The sequence below is a fragment of the Rhododendron vialii genome, chromosome 12a (genome assembly GCF_030253575.1).
Source record: "Rhododendron vialii isolate Sample 1 chromosome 12a, ASM3025357v1".
Classification (NCBI taxonomy): Eukaryota; Viridiplantae; Streptophyta; class Magnoliopsida; order Ericales; family Ericaceae; genus Rhododendron; species Rhododendron vialii.
Window position 1 is genome coordinate 30,926,320 of NC_080568.1, and position 20,098 is coordinate 30,946,417.

Sequence of the window (20,098 nt, forward strand, 5' to 3'; positions counted from 1 at the left end):
CACATGCCTTATGTACCCATTTGGTCGGCACCAATAGTCGGCGGTAGGGGTGTTTCTGCATATTTGTCAAAACTAGGAGTGACAAATTGAACCCAGACCCATCAACTAGAAAATAGACCCAACCCAACCTATTTATTAGTTGGGTAAGAATGGGTTCAAACCCAACTAACCCATTATTAGTTAGGTCATAATTGGGTCAACTTAAATGACCCAATGGGCAATGAAAGTAACCCACCAAATTCCATCTCTTAATTGTTCTCTTTTGCAATTGAGAAGTGAAGGAGTACGCCCCCCTCTCTTTCTCCCCCTACCCCACCCCCCCCCCCCCCCTGCCGCCCCCCCCCCCCCCCCCCCTCCCCATCTCTCCCCCTTCCCCCCCCCCCTCTCTCTTTGTCTCTCCCAGGAGCATGCCCTTCTCCCTCTTTTATTCAATTGTTTTGTGCTAAATCACACACGTCCAAAAATATTTTGAATGGTCCGAATTAAAAATAAATTGTGACCGGTAACAATTATTTTGACCAGTCAAAATTGAAAACACATCTCATCTATTAATTGCGCGAATGGACTCGTGAAATTGTGCTCCGCCGTGAATAAATTTCTCTCATGATAGTCCCACAAATGGTTCGGATTAAAAAATTGACTTATTTTTTTGTCCTTATTCAGTTTTTTTTTGCATTTTTTTTGTTTTGTGTCATATTTTTGTGACTTATTAATTTGTTTTGATGAGAGGAATCAGAAAAGTAAAAAAATTTGATCGAAACTTATAATTTTTTGAATAAAGACAAAAAAAATTATTTATTCTCGTCTTTTTGAAAAAATTTATGAGTTTCGATCATAATTTTTTTTTACTTTTCTAATTTTTTGATCATAATTTTTAGTTTATATGTAATTGGGTTAATGGGCGGGTCGGATTTGCTTTAAAATAAATGGGCCGGGTTGGGTATGGGTAATTAGACTCATAGTTAATGGGTCTAAATGGGTCAATGATCCATTAAAGACCCAACCCACTAATAACTTACCCAATTTGACCCAAACCCGCCCGTTTGACACCCCTAGTCAAAACCAGGGATACAATTTCAATTTCCCGCAACGTTTACAAGACGCCAAACTCATGACGGGCCGGATGGGCCGAGTTTGGACGGGCAAAATCAGATTCTCAGCGAATCCCCCAGCCCACCCCGGCCCGGCCCGGCCCGGGCATGTGTGGGCGCAACTGAAAAACCAGACGTTCAGTTCAGACCTCCATTGCCGTAGTGGTTCATTGCTCGTCTGTCTCTGCAAAATCGTCAGGTATAATTGCAGTAAGGAGACACTATTCGCAGCCCGTATTTTCTCCGTTAGTCCGTTAAAAATTTTCAATTGTACTCGACAGTTACTTACCGAAATTGAGATACAGTTACTTACCGAAATTACCGAAATTGAGATACATTTTTAGCATATAATTATCGAAATATAATATTTTTTTCAACAGCTATTTACCGATATCGAAAATGTATGTCCGGTAGTTATTTACCGAAGATTGAACATATTTTTCGACATATAGTTACTGAAATATAATCTTGTTTTCAACAGTTATTTACCGAAAATGTTACCTATAATTTTTAACAACTATTTATCGAAATATAGCAGGCTAAAGAAGAATATAAGAAGCTGCGAATAGTCGCGCCTTCCAGTAATGATTGATTGGCTTTCGGCTGCTGTAATTATCTTGAATTCGATGATCCACGATCGAAGCAACAACAATGGCGACGCGTTATTCGGCGGTTCGAAATCCCGCCTCATCTCTCTGGAGTCGCTTTCAAGATTCGACGGCTCCTGGCATTCCTTCGATACTCCTCTCTACAAGGTATACTCATCAACCCACTTGGTTATTCATAGTATGAATTTGGCAGTTCAATATTCATAACCTTCGTCTTGGAACCTTGGATTCACTTTTCGCACCAAGCGACGACCTATTGAACGTGATTTTCCGAATTAGAGTAGACATTTGGTTGTACTTTTTTCTTCTTCTTTTTTTATTGGATGCGTGAGATTTTGCGCAGTCACATGCGTTCATTGAAGTATTGTCTCACAAGTACAGCGTCAGATCGAGGAGTTGAGAGGATTGCCGGCTTGATTAGCAGTTTTGGTGATTGATGTTGTTCCTGTTGTTTCGTACTTGTCTAGGTAACTGCATTTGGATTGTTGGACATAGGATATAGGATTTTATTCAATGCATTAGACATGATTCTGTGGCATTTGTGATTGTTGCTAGAAGGGTATAGTATTTGATTCGACAGATGAGACATGATTTGGGTTATAAATTCAAGGGAGGTCATTTGTGGCGTTTCAAAGTAATTGGAGAGTTAATTGTACAAAACCTGAGATATATACCCCCACTATTAGTTCAAAGTGAGTACTGATCGAATGAGATTATGTAACTTATGCTATGAAATTAGGTTGCCCCTACTATTAGTTGAGTTGGATTTCTCATTCCAAGGGATCACAGGCCCTTACTATTATTCCATCCCTATTAAGGCCAAGTAAACGTGACTAAAGAGTGCTGATTTCTTAATCTTGATTGCGTCATAGAGTCGTGTGGGATGAGGTAAAGCGGCCAACTATGTTTCCTCTCAAGGAGATCATTGATGAAATTCATGTTTAAGTTGCCAGGATTGTATGCCATTTAATTTGTAGATATTGTACCCTATGATGGCAGGACAAGATTACTCTCTGCAAGTGTGGAGTTTTGGTTCACATATTCTCGTTGCTTTAACATGATCAAACAGTAATTTCATTCTTTATTTATGCTGATATACTCTTTTTGATAGGATTAGCGACGAAAACCTTTGGAGCACAGTAGGTTAGCACCGATAGAACATAAGATGAGAGATAATAGACTAAGGTGGTTTGGACATGTCTATCGTAGATCGGTAGATAGATGTTGTAGTTGGGAGGAATGATATGAAAACGGTAAGGGGTATGCTGAGAATTAAAGGGCGAGGTAGACCAATCATGACTTTTGTGGTGATAGTTCAAAAGGGCCTAGGTTTATTGGATATCACAGAGCACGATGACCTTGATAGAACTCAATGGAGAAAATGGATTCATGTAGCCGCCCCCAATTGATTGGGGCTTAAGGCCCATTTTAGTTTGGTATTTACTTTTATCGTAGAAAGAAAAGGAGCAAGCTTAGTGTAGAAGAAGGGCATTTTTTAGTAACCTATCTCAGAGGTGGCACATATGCACAAACAATCATAACAATTGGGATAAATAATATTGGATACTCAACCGACAATCATTGAATACCCATAGCCCAAGACTCAGCAGCACAAAAAGTTACTCTTAGCTGTAAAATGGGATAAATGCATAAACAATAATCGAAAAGAAAGCGGCAAATTTGGGGTTAACATTCCCTTCTGATTTCACAATGGTCACATCTCACATACGAAACATTCATATTAGAGTCCAAAACTCTATTTGGGAGAATCAAAATAAATTTTAATATTTGAAAAGTGAATTACTATTCGTATACACTCCATCCATGCATCTCGCTATCTCTATTTTCTATTATCATTTCAAATATTTTCCCTCTAAATTGGAGATATAGAGACAAAAAATAGAGATATATAGTGTAAGATGAGATGCCCTTATGTATTCCCTGATTGCTTGGTTAAGTAAATCAAAAAATGATGTCTCTGACACCACTGATAATCTTTCAAACTATGGGAACTCGTCGATGGCCATTTCAATATCTTGTGCATTTTCATATATTTTTGGTCAAACTGTTGATACTTTTTTTTTAATCCAAACTGTTGATATTAATACAGTAGAATTTTATTTATGTATAATGTCAATTAAGCTAGCAGAGTTTTTTTTTTGGTTGTGAATACGCTGAGGAAAATTTATGAAGCCGCCACTGACCTATCTACTTGACCATGCAACTTGGTGTTCTATCTGGCTAATAAACTAATCGTTGCCCAAAGAAGAAGTCTAGATGCTTCTGTTTCTTGCACTTTTAGTATCCATTTGTTATTTTCTGGATGGCATAAACTTGAGCATACTAAATATTTTCAGGCATATCTATGATAGGTGCGTGTTGCTGAGTATAACAAAGTTCATAGTCAACCTAGTGGTATAAACTGAAAGCAAAGTGGTAGGTACAACACAACTGTCGGATTTGCAAGATCTTAGAAGAATCTTTATGTGCAGCATGGAGCATATGATAGTATCTTTTTTTCTTCTTTTGAGTGGGTGCAAATTTGTGAGCGTGTGATGCAGGGAAGCGTATAGAAAAGAAAGGGATACGCAACAAGGACAATGACAAACACATAAATCTAGCGATACTCTCCCCAAGACTCGAATTTTATTAGTACTCAATAATCAACTCTCCCCCTGGAAATGAAAGATTTCATCCATACCTATAATCCATGCAAAGGCTATTCTAATTCTCAACATTCTCCTAAATGTGTTTCAATGAACCTGATAATAAATAAGTACAGTGGATAAGACTTGTGAATGCACCTATGTATACATGCATGCATTAAACCTTACAATAACCACATGCAATTAACCAAATGAGAAAACCTAATATTCTAGGCAATTTATGCAAAAATGGAAAGATTCCTTATAAAGTACTAATTTTGAAAGAATAAATGAAAATTCCTATACTTCTTGAACAATTATAATAATGGCCTGCATCAATGTGCATGCATATTACAACTGTAGACTGTTTTGGTCACTTTAATTGATGTCTATAAGTTCTACTTACTTGGGAATCATCACTGCCGTGGTCACTTTAGTTGCTTCACTGAAGATAAAATTGGTAATTTCACTGAGGATTACAAAGCTTGGTCTGTTATGTATCCTATGATTGTCTTTGCAAATATGAATAGACTTTTTTTCCCTTTAAAGAAGTGCCATCTTTCTTTCTTATGAAGTGGGTTTATTCTTTTTGCTTCAGTAGGTTATACTTCTGGATTGAACTAATTATTCTAGGTCTCCAGATCATCCAAGAACCTGTATGAGAGAAGGGATTATGCTCTTTATAGTGTGACATTGTTCACTGGTGATGCCAACAACATTCAACTTTAGAACTAAAGCATCTGAAAGAGGTTTTCAAGCGAGTTTGTCCATGTTGCAACTTTTCCATTCTTTAGTTGGTTTGCATGTAACAGCTTAGCTTGTCTTTTGTTGGTACTAGGAATTTCTTGCTCCTATTCTTCGTTTAGAAATTCGGTAATGATGAATGATGATAAAGATGTTTCTCTAATTGATGGTATCTTCTTTATGTACTATGAAATGTTAGAATTTTCCTTGTGATTCAGATTTGTGATTTCGAATATAAGCTGGAAACAAGAGAGTCGGAAGCAGGAGCCTGAGAAGCTGATGCAAGATCAAGAAACACTTACAAGCTCCATTCTGCAATGGTGCTATGCCTGTTATGGGAGTTGCTACTAGTTCTGTGGAGCTTCTGACATCATTACATGGTTTTATTTGTGGTTCTGAAAACTGTATCAATTCTGTGAATAAAGCTCGTAAAATAATCTGGTATGATCTGGTAGGTAATATGGGTCCTGCTGGCTGGTGACATGTGAATTTGTCATTATGTAAATATTATTTTATCTCAGTCCCACTTCATGAATCTTGCTCAACCCATCATACCGAATCTAGGTCCACTTATTACCCAGATATCTAGCACTTGATTAGCTTTTTAACTAGCAATGGTTGACTATTTTAAGAACAGCATCCATAGGTTGCTATTCACTGGAGTATTCTAAGTTCTAACCATGTGGATAGTGGTACAATGCTGCCAATAATTTGTTATGTCCTAGATAATGGAATTCTGAAAAGTAAACCTCTAGACTAGTACAGTATTTGAATTAGTGGAGCGCCCGAATTTCTTACCAGATTAGGTATGGAAACTCCACAGTTAACTCTGTAGACATATCACTCATTATTTGCTAAATTCCTGATTCTGGGTCACTTTTGACTTGGTGGAGCTTGTATGTGTGAACCTGAGCATGCAGGTTTTTAGAATGGGAAGTCTATCATGCGGAGAATGTTGCATGTTTAATTGCGGAGAGTGTTGTCTAGAAAAGCCATGCTCAAATTGGACACCACAGAATTGCATAATTGAGATTGATGCCTTGCTAGGATGGCAGATTAAAATTGGACAGACTGTGTGAAGTTGCGGGCAGCATAAAAGCATATTAGATGACAAAGTTTAGGTTGAAGTGCTTTTATGAGATAGGACAGGGTCAAGGTTAGCAAAGTGGGTGGAGGGCATGGTGTAACCAAATGCATTTCCCCAAATTAAGTTTCAGAGTGAAATATGATCTGTCCAGCTGACCATAAAAAATTTAGCAACGCTATGTTGGTGTGCAGATGTGAATCATTATGTTGAAGGGAGGTATCCTTTTGTCTCAGCATGTTCATTGATGTGATCACTGTGATGGAATGAACATTTAAATCTGATAAATTCGCATTGATGTAAACAATCTCAAGTTGACCTAACTTAATTTACAGTAGGAAAATCCCCGTTTCCTATTTTGTTTAGGATCATACAAAAAGAAAGAAGGTAAAGCTTTTAAAAACAGAGAGGATTGATGGAATATAGACTTGCCTTTGTAGGAGTCTGATTATGCACATTTATCTGCTTATACAAGCATGATATGCTGGAACTGTTGCTAAGCCTTGATTCCATTTTTCGATCCATTTTTATCTACTATCACAGATGTGTACCCCAAAGTGCTTAGGAAAATCATAGTGGACATTCTTGGACCAAAAGTGGCAACAAATTAACTCCGACTTACTTGTGCACTGATTCACTCGGAGGGCATACAAGGCGCATTATTCTTGCATTATTTAAGTTGCTGAACCCAAAGTGGCCTCCTGGAATTTTTTTTTCTAGTGTTTGACATATTCTTGTAGAATCTAGTCTTTAACTGCATGATACAATGCAGGTTTTCAGTTTGTGGATGCGCTGTACTGTATGTTTATTTGCAGAGAATATCCTGAGATATGGCCTGCCACCATCTTCTTGGTAATTGAACTGTATTTCTCTCTAGTACTACTGGTCAGTGGTCATCACCCCAGAACTATTGTCCTTGTTCCCCTGATATCACTGGGCTAAGACATTGAAATTTTGTTGATTTCAGTCATTTGCATTGGCACCTTCCATGGTAAGTGAGAAGAACGCACGCAGTACATGAGAGTAACTCTGTGACATTTCCAACAGGTACTTAGCATGTATAATTTCTCTTTCTACTATTCCATCAACCTTGAGTAGTTTTTATGCCAGAGCTTGGACTACCCAGATTAAAAATGATATGCATAAAATGTCAAGTAGAAAAATGTGGGCACTGCAGAAATCAACTATTAAACCAGCTTTGATAAAAAACAGTATTTGCTGAGGTGTTCTACCATTATGTATCCTATAGCCCTGCTTGTTTGACTTGACTGATAAGTAACTCCATTATATTAATATTGAGGGATTAATAATGCCACATCCTACAATGTTCAAGGTATTGTTTGTCCCGTATGTCGTGGTATATCTTATCCAATGGATACTTACTACTAGCCGCAAAAGCTTCAACCATATGTGAGATATGTGGGTCCCTTGAATAAAGAGTCCGGTTTCCCTTGAATAAAGAGTCCGGTTTGGTTTTGTAATACAGACAAACAATAAGTATCTGTATTTCTTTTGCCAGGGGGGAAGTAGGATAGGAATCCAACTCTGAGGGCTGCATGTGGCAACGTTTCTGTTGTCTGCATTGTCTTAAACGCCGACCTCAGTTGTTTCGATCAATTTGGCTCAAATGGAGAAGTTTTGAACGCTGCATTTCAGTATTTGCTAAAATGTCAAGTAGAAAAATGTGGGCATTGCAGAAATCAACTATTAAACCAGCTTTGATAAAAAACAGTATTTGCTGAGGTGTCCTACCATTATGTATCCTATAGCCCTGCTTGTTTGACTCGACTGATAAGTAACTCCATTGTATTAATATTGAGGGATTAACAATGCCACATCCTACAATGTTGAAGGTATTGTATATCCCGTATGTTGTGGACCTGTGGTATGACATATCCAACGGATACTTACTACTAGCCGCGAAAGCTTCAACCGTATGTGAGATATGTGGTTCCCTTGAATATAGAGTCCAGTTTGGTTTGGTAATATGGACAAACAATATAAGTATCTGTATTTCTTTTGCCAGGGGGAAGTAAGATACGAATCCAACTCTGAGGGCTGCAAGTGGCAACGTTTCTGTTGTCTCAAATGGAAAAGCTTTGAACTCTGCATTTCGGTCATTATCCTGTTGCTTCATAGCCAAGTGTTGTCCTGATCTGGTCTGGTATGTTCGTTATCCCATATAATGTGCTGAACCATCTTTGTCTCTGGTCTCAGGACCACTCAGGAGCTTTTCTCAGTTGTGGCAACATCCATTGACTCCCGTGTTTGTTGTGGCCATATTAACTGTTCTACATGTGAAAACTGCAGCACTTTACTGGAAATATGACGACGAAGGAGTGATGGGCGGCCTGGGAGGCGACGGTGATGGGCATCCCTTTGTCTCCTTCACCATAAATCTCCTGTGAAAGGGCAAGTTATTCTACTGTCAATGCCGAAAACACTCGGTTCGGTTCGGTTCGGTCCAGCCTGCAATCATAAGTAAATATTGAGATTGTGTAACAAGATAACTACGTCTTCGTGCCTTGTTACTTTTTCTATGGAAGATTTGTAAGAGTTTGTTTGAAGGTTCACACATTGGAGCAGGGGGGCGTGATTGGTTAATCATTAAAATTGTAACACAAACAGATCCTTGTGTAACAGATCATTACTTTTTCTATGGAAGTTTTTTCTATGTTTGACACCTAAATTTGTGAAAGTGCTCTAATGTGAGGGAAATTGAGCTCGTAATTTATTTATTTTTAATGTAGGGTGTCCCGGGCCAGATTGTGTGCACTTCAAACTATTTCCTACAAGTAAGATGGCCTCAAGAGTTGTTGGCAAAAAGAATTGTACACATGATCATAGGAGGGAGCAAACTCCCAAGTTCTAAACTAAGACCACTTGGCCAACCTTTGTGGTTGAGCACATAAAAGTTCGTTTTCTATTCACTTTATTCTCATTTTCCTACCACAATTAAAAAAGGACTAGATTTTGCGATTGGTTTTCTATTGTCCTATGGTATTCCTTCAGAAATCTAAGACCCCAACAAACATAATTCCGAGTTTTGGTTCTAAAAAATGGAGTACCTACTTTACATATCAAGTTTTATTTATTTATTTTTTAACCGGAATCAAGCTTATCAAGTCGGTTGTCTCATTTATCTCCCTAGTGGTGACCTGAGTTTGAGTCCCATGGGGAGCAGATTTGGGGATCAGGGCTATGAACAGCCTCTGAAACACCCCCTCCTTGACTAACATACTAACACCCCGCCCCCTTCTTGAACTCCGCTAACTCCCGCTGATGTATACCGTATGGGAAAAAAAAAAACAAATCAAGGTCATGCAGAATTTAAAGCTAAATCCCAAACAGAACCATTTTTGGCCACGATTACTCTTTGGGTGTGAGCCAGTGTAGGGGTTTTTGTTCGCTTGGAAAGAATCAGAACCACCATCACACCACCTAACACACTGAATAGAGGAGCGAAAAAGAAAAGAAGAAAAAACAACAGAAACAAAAAAAGATAATGAAGAAAACGTATAGTCTTTTTGAAGAAAACAAAAATTGACTACCCTAGGCAATTTTGTATAGTCTTTTTCTTTTTCTTTTTGTTAAGGCTGCCAAGTCGGTAGCAGATCCTCTCATGTATATAAAACAAGTAAAAAATACAAGAACAAAACAAACAACAAATCAAAATACAATAAAAGCCGCTCAGCTTCGATGTTGGACCCAACACTCCGCTCGTGGAGGATCGCCATTGGGTCTTGTCCCATCGCAGTATCGCCACTGAATCTGCCTCTTGACGCTTTCGCCGTTGCTATTAGAGAGCTCAGGAAACCGTCACTCAAACCGACCTAATTCAGTTTTGTTAGTCTTAAGATGTGGGGTTTTGTCAATTATGCTTTTTTGCTCCAACAAACTAGGGTCTACGACTACAACCCGTTTAATAACTTATACTACCTCCGTCTTAATTTAATTGTCACTTTTTGAAATTCGTGCCACTTTTCAATTGATTATATCTTGAAATTTATAATGTTTTAGGTGATTTTGAAAAATATTGTATTATAGAACAAATCGAGATTTATCAAACAAGATCCATATTGGATATAAAGTTTATTACCAATTTAAAGATATAACTAGTTTTTTTATTTAGTTAGAATAGAACTGGACAAGTAAATTGGGACGGAAGGTAATACTAATAGTTTTGATTAAGGGCAAAAACACCCCATAAAATAAGGTCTGGTCCAAGGCAGACACAGCTACGTAAAGTTAAGACAGAACTGCCTAAGCAATGGCCCCACTATCCTTTGTTCCCTTGCCTAACAACTAACAAGTCGGCAATGGTGGAACTAATCTCTTTTCACTGTCCTTGTTCTTGATACTGTAGAGAAATCGACCAAACCAACAATAACACACCCGAAGAATAATCAATAACAAAAAAAAGAACTCGAGACACTTATTTTTCCGTGACTTTCTAACTGCGTAGTTGAGTAAATACATCCACAACTTACACTAGTTTTCACTATGCATCGAATAATGATAGTACAATTTACACCGATTCACGCACATAAGTATAACAAGTACTTATAACCTAGGGTTGACATAACTAATTACTGTAATACCCGCGAAGAGATACCACTTATTTCTCGGTGCTAGTTCTCATGAGTTAAAGCCTCAAATAGAACAAAATCAGGATCTCCACTCTTTTTTTCCTATGAATACAGTAGGAAACTTTGTGCTAGCCATCAGAAAACTTAGCTTAAATTAAAAATTGGAGAAAAAAGGAGAAAGAAAGAAGAGATAAACTTATTTACGGCTTCGCGCAATCTCAGCCGTCCGTTTTGGCAACCAATGGTCCGGATTTTATAAAAACTATTCGCTAGAATAGTTAAACTATTCTCACAAATAAATTTTTTTTTTAAATCCGAACTGTTCAAAATACTTTTGAACGCACGAGCGTCGTAAACTTTGTGTACAAATTTGCTCCAGAAGTTTTTCCCAAGAAAGAAAAGCATAGTGCCTAGCCGACTCATGGCTCCACAAGTTGGCAAATGGGGCAAACAAGTGGACATTGTCTGATTACATTTATAATCTTTATTCCAGACAGTGCTGGTTATAGACCTCGTGGTGGTTGTGAACTACGTAATACATACCCTATATTATTATATAAATATACTCATATTTTTTCTTGGTTTTTAAAAAGTTTTTTGGGACCAAAATAGGAACTTACCAAAAATGGCCCATATAATATACCCATCTGAAAGGTTTTCAAAAAGCCACTTAAAATTAATAGAGAGAAGAGATACCGAAATATTAAATTAACAGTGATATGAATGCAGATGTGTACGAGCAGCGATTTGAATGCAGATGTGTACGAAAATAGATGTATCTGAAATAGTCCAATTCATGTGAATTCCACATGTAAGATGCACGTAGTACGTCCTTTGCACCTCGAATCAAATGCATTTGCACCCAAAATGTGTCAAAACATTTGTGTCACAATTATTTCTCAAATACATGCGCCTACACAATCATCAAATCATTGCATTAGTTTGGCTATCTATGTCCATGGGGCCTCTCTTGTTTAACATGGTACCAATTCATTTTGCTATAGGGCCATATATAGGGCTATCTATGGCCATAGAGCCTCTCTTTTTTTAGAGCATCCCAGTGGAATGGCTAAAATTGGATGGCTAGATGGAAGTTTTTTTTTGTAAAAACAGGATTTACTTATGGAGTGATAAGTGGTCATTAGTTTATTGAGTGGATGGTGTCCCCAATGGACTAGTTAATGTTTTCATATGAAAACAAAAAAAAAATACTCCTTCCGTTCCTAAATGGTAGTCCACCATGAAAATACCTGTTGACGATCAAAAAAAAATTGAAAATACTTGATATTTTCGAACCAAAATATAAGGTGTTTCTGTGCATAATTTTTTTAAATTTATTGACACCAAATTAAACGTCTCATTCTTATATTTTGGTTTGAAAATTGTGTGTATTTTTCTGAGTGCATAAATAGGTGGCCAAATCTATAGGCCGAGTTATTGAGCGATAGACTAATGACCTAATTTATCTAGTTTATTGAAGTTAGCTTGTGTGCATTCACTAGTTAAAGTTTTAGTCATTCACGCTATTGCAGGGACGGAACTAGCATTTCGTGAACGCGGGGGCCGAACTATGCACAACAAGATTTTGAAATTTCAAGGTATGAAAATCTAATACATAGTTTGTTTGGTTTGGGTTTTGAGAGAGGTTTTTGGGGTAATGAGAAGAGAGATAGAAAGAGTAATAATAGTAATAATTGAAGAGAAAACTTCTTAAAGACCGTGCGTAGAAAAACGGATTGGATTTTGGGATCTAAACGAACACAGTCTAAATCATTGACATTTCTGTATAAAACACAATATCTATAAGTGCTCGTAATAAACAAAAAATAACTAATATTAATATATATTGAATTTTTTTATAAAATAAAAAAGCAAAAATTGCGCGGGGGCCTTGGCCCTCATAAGACCACTCCTACTTCTGGCTCAGCCATATTTTGAGTGATTTATATGGTCCATTGGAGATGCTCGTGTTTTAACATGGTTTAGGGGGTGTTCCAGGTAAGGTTCCTTTTTTAAAAGTTTTTTTTCTTCAATTTTCAAACTCAAATATAATGAAAATAAAAAATAAATTTTTTATTTTTCTTGCACCGTATAAAAAATCTCAATGAAATCTATCAAACAAAATCCATATTAGTAGAAAAATTATTTACGTAAATACATAAATTTTGAGCTTGAAATTACCTTCCTTTTTCCAAAACCTTCTTTTTCTTTAGTTGAAATACCACCTTAGACAGGTTTACCATTCATTTGGCTATTTATGGCCATAGGGCCTCTCTTGTTTAAGGTACTGGTGCCAATCTAGGGCGTAGTTGTGGTCCTGGGTCTCACTACACGGTTCCACTTTTTTCATCAGGCCCTTCCAACGGACACAAGCTAATTAACCATCTCTCTCTCTCTCTCTCTCTCTCTCTCTCTCTCTCTCTCTCTCATATCACACTAGCTATATACAAATGTACAAACCTAAAAAAAGGAAAGGAGGAAAACAGGACACATAGCCCTTCCAACGGACACAAGCTAATTAACCATCTCTCTCTCTCTCTCTCAGTACTCTCATATCCCACTAGCTAATACTACAAATGTACAAACCTAGAAAAAGAAAAGGAGGAAAAGAGGACACATAACATAAACTACAGGTTAGTCCTTATTTTGGACAGCCCGTGAGCCCTTAAGCTGCAACACACGAGGGCACCACTGTATTAAACCCATGTCACCTCTCTCTCTCTCTCTCTCTCTCTCTCTCTCTCTCTCTCTCTCTCTCTCTCTCTCTCTCTCTCTCTCTCCTTTTTGTATGTACATACGGGGACAAGCCAATTCAATGGTGCCATGCAGAGTTGTTGTTCTCGGTGGACCCCGCCCCACATTGGCTGCATCCATAGTTTAGTCCCTCACCGCCCTAGCTAAAAGACTACTAAGTCATGGCTTTGGAATACAGAATCTTTAAAACCATCTTTCCTTATCTCTCAATATGAAAAGAAGAAAAAAGAAAAAAACTTTATATATGAAAGATAAAGATGAAATGAAGAAAACTTATATATAAACTAAATATAAGTATTAGGTGGTGAGTTCCACATGTTTCTCTCGTGTACAGTAATGTTTAAGGCCCGGCCTTATTAAGCTTTAGCTACAAGCTGTTTTTATGATTAATTTCTAAAGGATTATAGAAACAAGGTTTTGTCAAAAATTCCAATTAATAAATGAAAAAAATAAAAAAAAACTCTCTTACTCCAAAAGTCTAATAAAATTTTAAATCTCCTTTATTCAAAGAACCGAACAAAAGAATACACGGTAAAACCTACCCGAAAAATTTCTCTCTCTCTCTCTCTCTCTCTCTCTCTCTCTCTCTCTCTCTCTCTATATATATATATATATATATATTTGTCTTTTAGAATTTGTCCAAGCTCACGTTATTAGTGGTGTGGAAATTTTATATCCATCTTGAGGTCCCAAATGTTATTAAGTGATCATTTATTCCACTCCCAAGTAATGTGGGATTCATTTTCTTAACATCCCCCCTCACATACAGCCGCATTTGAGGTCTGATATGTGTGGCTATTTTTTTGGTCTTATCATCGTGCAGCCTTTTTTGCTAGTCTGTCATCGTGGGGTATAGATTGTAAATTTTATTTTCAAATGTGGGGTGAAAAGGGCTCCGCTTTGATATCATGTGGAAACTTTATATCCATCTCAAAACCAATTGGCAATGAGTGGAGAGGTTCCAAATGTTATTAAGTGATCACCCATTTTACTCCCAAGCAATGTGAAATTCATTTTCTTAACAAGTGGATCCACCAAAGAGCTTCAAGATTTGTCTATGGCCAAATTCAATTGTCACTTCCTGTGATCAAATTAACAACGTAGCCATCTTATTTTCCATTTATATTATATAGGAGTATTATATATATATATATTGAGGCGGTTCCGGGGACACCTAAAAAAACATCCCAAAGTTTTCGATCGAATTTCGATGATTTGAGCCGCTCAATATAATCAGAACGTAATTTTAAGGGTACCCATGAAAAATCAGTAAAAAAAATGACCAGAAAGGGTTTCATATATGTTGGTGAAGCAAAATGTGGTACAAAAGGCGGCCTATATATTTTGAGACTGTCTTATTTGCAGAGGTGCTATAAACAGGCTTTTACAGCACTAGCCAATCTCAGCCATCTATTCGTGCAATCAATGGCTAAAATTCGTTTTCAATTATGACCTGTCACAATTAACTCTTTCTCAAAAAAAATTCATTAACATCTTGACCGTCAAAAGTGTTTTAGACAGTCACGATTGAGTGCTATAAATAAGTATTATACTTATTTACAGCACCTCCGTAAAAACGATTTTCTCCTGTCAGGGTCCCTCATGATAATTAATCTCATTCCAGTGAAGCAGTATGTACCTCATAATAATTAATATAGGTCGTACCACGACTATGGACCATTCTCAAATTCCATTTAAGAGAGGAGGAAAATGCTACTTAGATACTTATGCATGTTAACGTAACAGCAATTTATATGTAAAATAATGGCAATATTATATTTTACAATAAAATATATAGCCAAAGATCATCCATGAGAATTGTCCCCAAAATTAGGCGAACGATTGAGAATTGTCCCCAAAATTAGGCGAATGATTGAGATGGATATCGATTTATAGAAAAGCTTGATTGGTTATATATATATATGCAAGAGAAAGAAGAGATATTTTTAAAGAAAAGAAAGGAGCGAAACAAATTGATTTAGGGCTATCTTTTATTACTTCCGAGACTCGCGATAGTGGCTGGTCTAGAAATTTGCAAATATCAATGGCACTAATTAATTCTTCGGAATGATAAAACGAAAAAATATTCTAAATCTCCTGGAGTCCGAGCATAAAAAAGTGAAAATGTGCTATCATGTCTCGAGATTTTCATTAGCGATTCTCACATGGCTGGCCATGTAGATTTAAAACAAACTAACCAAAACATGATTCTACATCACACTCAAGCCATTACGTTACGACGAAACCAAGCCCTCGAGGCTTCGCTTCATCATTTACCATGACAAGGATGGCGCGACGGATGACCGATCGATCATCAATTTGTTTGAATGGGACATGGCATAGCTACGCATGAAGGTTCTACATCACACTCAAGCCATTATGTTACAACGAAACCAAGCCCTCGAGGCTTCGCGTCGTCATTTACTATGACAATGATGGCGCGACGTATGACCAATCGATCATCAACATGTTTGAATGGGACATGGCATAGCTACGCATGAAGGTCATTAATTATCATCATATCATGTATCATGTCATGTGTTTACATGCATGTCGAGTGATTGTTCCTTGCTCCTGAAGCATTGGTGCGCACCACATTCGTGTTGACTCTCCAAACTTTGGTATGGATACCACACAAATGTGTTGTACAGAGGCCTTGTACTGAACGCAATGCATGTCATGTGCTTATTTGCTTGCCGACATTCGTGTGTGGTCACTTCTCATTGTTTTTTTTTTTTTTCCTTTCTCTCTTTTGATCCGCGTGAAGTAGCAACGACTACAAGAATTTTCCAAAGGGGTCAGAAAAATTGTTTAGATTTTGAATGCCAAAGTTATTTTGTCTTGTTCTCTTCCATTTTCAAAAAGAATTTTTCAAAAAATGCCCCCTAGATTTTTCATACTTCCAACATTTCTCTCTCTATTCATCTCTACTTATTATCCCTACTATTTTTCAAAAAAAATTTCAAAACACAAACCAAACAAAACATTAAAATTACTCAAAACATATAAAGATTGTCTCCATGCAACCAACTCATTTGTTCTACACCGGCCACTCTTTCTATAGTGCGAAAATAAACGCATAGAATCCGCGTTAAAAAGAACTTTGACAAACAGATCTAAGATGACGAAGGACAACACGCGATACAGGCGTAAATCCTATGGCTTGACGGGGAGAGATCGAGATAGATCGAGAGGTGTTAGGCTATTTTTGTACGCTAAAATAAATGGCTGTGATGTTGCAGACGTCAGGTAATCTATACGGATGCTGACTCGCCGTTGTAAAGTCGTTGTAGGAGACAAGTCTAATAGTCTCTCTATACCCTTTAATCAGAGTCCTTTGCTTTCATTGTGAATCAAATTTGGGGAACAGTATTTCTGTTAGTTTCTTCCAGAGAGACAGTGGACAAGAGCATAAATCCAATGATATTTCAATTTTCAAGGTCCCATTCCTCTATGTGAACTCACAATCACATAGATGGCTTGCCTGTGTACGGGAGTAAACTTAATTTGAGAAATAAACTAGCGCTTTTTTTTTTTTTGGACGAAAGTGAGAAGTTGTATTGATGATAGCATAACGATACTTAAAATATGGATCGAATTCATTACAAATATCTTGGACACTTCCAAACTCATTGTCTAACAAATACAAAACGAGAAAAGTACAGGGTGATTGATGTCTTTCACTCTAACCCAAACATTGCCTGACACATATTCTGCTGATCTGTCATGTTTCCTAGCAATTTCAAAAAGAGATAAAGTGTTAGGCAAAAAAAAAAAAAAAAAGACAATAAATATCGAGACGATCAGATCAAATGAACTCCAACCAAGTATGAACACACCAATAAACTCCCAAAACTACACATCTGACAAGTCACCATAATCTCCAGCAAAGACGAGGGTAGTATAGCACTGTTGACACAGATACCGTTGTGAAGCAACATCATCTGAAAGAACACGATCTGTAGACGTAATCTTTGCTTCAAGATGAAACTAATAATTCTCACAAAAAGAAGAGAGAAAACTCTCACGGAAAGGAAAGACATAACTCTCATAAATCAGACAGCAAGTCGTTGATCTGAAGAACAAGAAAAACAAACTAAAGAAAGAGAGATCGGGAGAGAGAACTAGTATCATGGTCTTCTCCTCCCGCTGCCATATTAGGATTGTGAAACCCTAAGGGAAAGGGGAAGCGAAAAGAAAGGTAAATGTAACGGCTAGAGTTTCGGGGAGTTTCTAACTAGCTTCTTAATTTTTTTTGAACCTAACTAGCTTCTTAATTAAATATTTGAATTTTGCACTAAATGGTTTATTGACCATCTCTATTATTTATTACTCATTTCTTGCTTTTATTTCTCCTTCTTACATATCTTTCTTCGAGGGAATTAAAGGTGGTTTATACACTAAAAAACAACCAACCATTTAGGTGTTTCTAGACCTGAAAATATAAACCACCAGTCTAGCTAGCTAGATGAGACTAGAGTAGATATATCTAGACATGCTGAACGAGCTATTAATTATATGAATTAATCTAGAACCCCCAACGTCCGATCAAAAAATATCTAGAACCGCAACGTACCCATTTTGAAACGCTTTTTTTTTTTTGGTAAGTCGGAATTCATTCAAATTAAAACGAAACAGAGCACCGCAGCATAGGTGCGAGCACAGTAGAGAATATTACAGACCCAAAAGAAAAAGAACTTACTCGCACAAGTTTTTAAGGCCCATACACACTGCACCCCGATAGTATGTGAGTGTGTCAAAATTGGTGTAGTTGTGCATGTTTGATATCAATATATAAGACTTTTGCACGAAATGACGCGATTCGATATTACATATGAACCTTCACTTTGAAACCAAACACACATTCATCAGATGGCTGTTACTTTATTTTATTTTCAATATTGTATACATTAACGGAAAGTTAGTAGGTTAGTCCACATGTGTGTTTCAGAGGCTACTCAGAGTCCTGAATTTCAAACGCCCATGACAAGATTCGAACTCTGGCCGGCTTTTCACATGGGGAGAACCAATGGATGCGAACTGGGCTAGAGCCGGCCCCTTGGCAGATGGCTGTTATTTAACAACAGAGTAATGTGGCCTTTTGTTGTCATTTCATTTTATTACAGAATCAAACATACATGAACGTGACGTACATGCCTTTGGGTTTTTGAACTCTATAATATGTACTTAATATTAAGTCACCAGGGTAGGTTGAATTTTTGCTAGCAGCTCTAGAAGAGTTTAAAACTCTTTATATTCTCTTTATTTTTATTTTTATTTTTGTATTTCTATTGTACTGATACCATTCATCTCTATGCCGATCAGAAAAAATAAGTATCCGTGAGTATATATGTGTACATACATATATTTTTTTTTATCGGCAAAAAGATTATATTATTAAAAACTTGATAAGGGTACATCAAGGAAAAAGAAAGAAAGCAGAGGCCGAAAACAGCCGGTCGGAAAATAAGACAAAAGGAAAATATCCTAAATCAGAAAAGAAATCAAACATCATAGCTGGAGCACCCTTTGAGCTGCAAAACAGAGATTTTAGCTACAACCCAAAGCATCACCAGACACATTAAGGCAATTGGAGCACAGATTGATCAAACGAACATTAACCACCGTGAGTACTTGCTTTCACTTCAATAAGCAAGGAAATAAGACCTTCTCAGCACTTATATTCTAGAATTGCAGACCCCCACCTCTCTTGGCCCTCCCAAAAGATAGGAGTTGACAGGAGAGAAACATATATAGCAAGAGACCAGCACATTATTGGAAAAAACAGCAGCACCAAACAATTTGTGTACATACATATATCAAAGGATGATGAAAATATATGGAGTTATTTTTCCCAATTCTCTTGTTACAATCTTTTACTCTCTCTTTTTTTAGGGTTGTGTTATCCTTTTATGTGAAAGAACTGAACAAAAGTAAAGATTATTGTAAATTCACATCGGGAAAAAAAGAAGAAAAAAGAAGAAGAAGAAGTGTAGTGGAAGACTTGTCACTGGGTCACGTGTCCCCACTTAATTCTAGAATTTCTGTTCTATTTTTAGTGTGGAAGAAGATAAATTTTATTTCCGACGGGTACACAATTTATTTATAGTGAGATATACAGAGAGGGATATGTGTTTTCTTTTTTTCGAATAAAATTCTTCATGAGACCACACATCACTTCCAAAAGCAAAGCTACAGTCCAGTCATTTTGTTTTTTTGGTTCCTAAGGAGAACCTCTGTAGTCAATAGTCATGTCGACGAGGAGGAATCTCTGCAGAGAGGCAAGATTTTCTGTGTCGAAAACTTTTGTGCCTCTATATCGAGGGGTTTTTCGGCCGTTGAATTTAAAACATTAAAAAAAAATTACACAATCCCCTTGGCAAAGAGGCACAGGATTTTTGGGACCGAGGAAATCGGACCCCCTCTACGTAAGGTTATTCGAAAATCCCTCGGCACAAAGGCACAGAATTTTCGGGACAGAGGATATCAACCCCTCTGTAAAAGGTTATTCCAAAAAAAAAGGTCAAAATACACAGAACGGTAAATCCAACTGTAATAACAGAACAACTGTAACAACAGTGAC

At 37.1% G+C, this 20,098-nt stretch overlaps 1 long non-coding RNA gene across 6 annotated transcripts; it reads left to right on the forward strand.

Moving 5' to 3' along the window:
* Positions 1 to 1,673: 1,673 nt before the first annotated feature.
* Positions 1,674 to 8,858, forward strand: LOC131312005 (uncharacterized). 6 transcript variants are annotated; one of them, XR_009195683.1, is made up of 7 exons: positions 1,674 to 1,846; positions 4,057 to 4,139; positions 4,986 to 5,093; positions 5,307 to 7,057; positions 7,140 to 7,219; positions 8,199 to 8,336; positions 8,483 to 8,858. It is a non-coding gene; the product is annotated as an uncharacterized LOC131312005 (long non-coding RNA). The 6 variants fall into 6 exon arrangements; XR_009195684.1 differs by lacking the exon at positions 4,057 to 4,139; XR_009195682.1 differs by lacking the exons at positions 4,057 to 4,139; positions 4,986 to 5,093 and adding an exon at positions 8,026 to 8,110.
* The last annotated feature ends 11,240 nt before the right edge of the window (positions 8,859 to 20,098 follow it).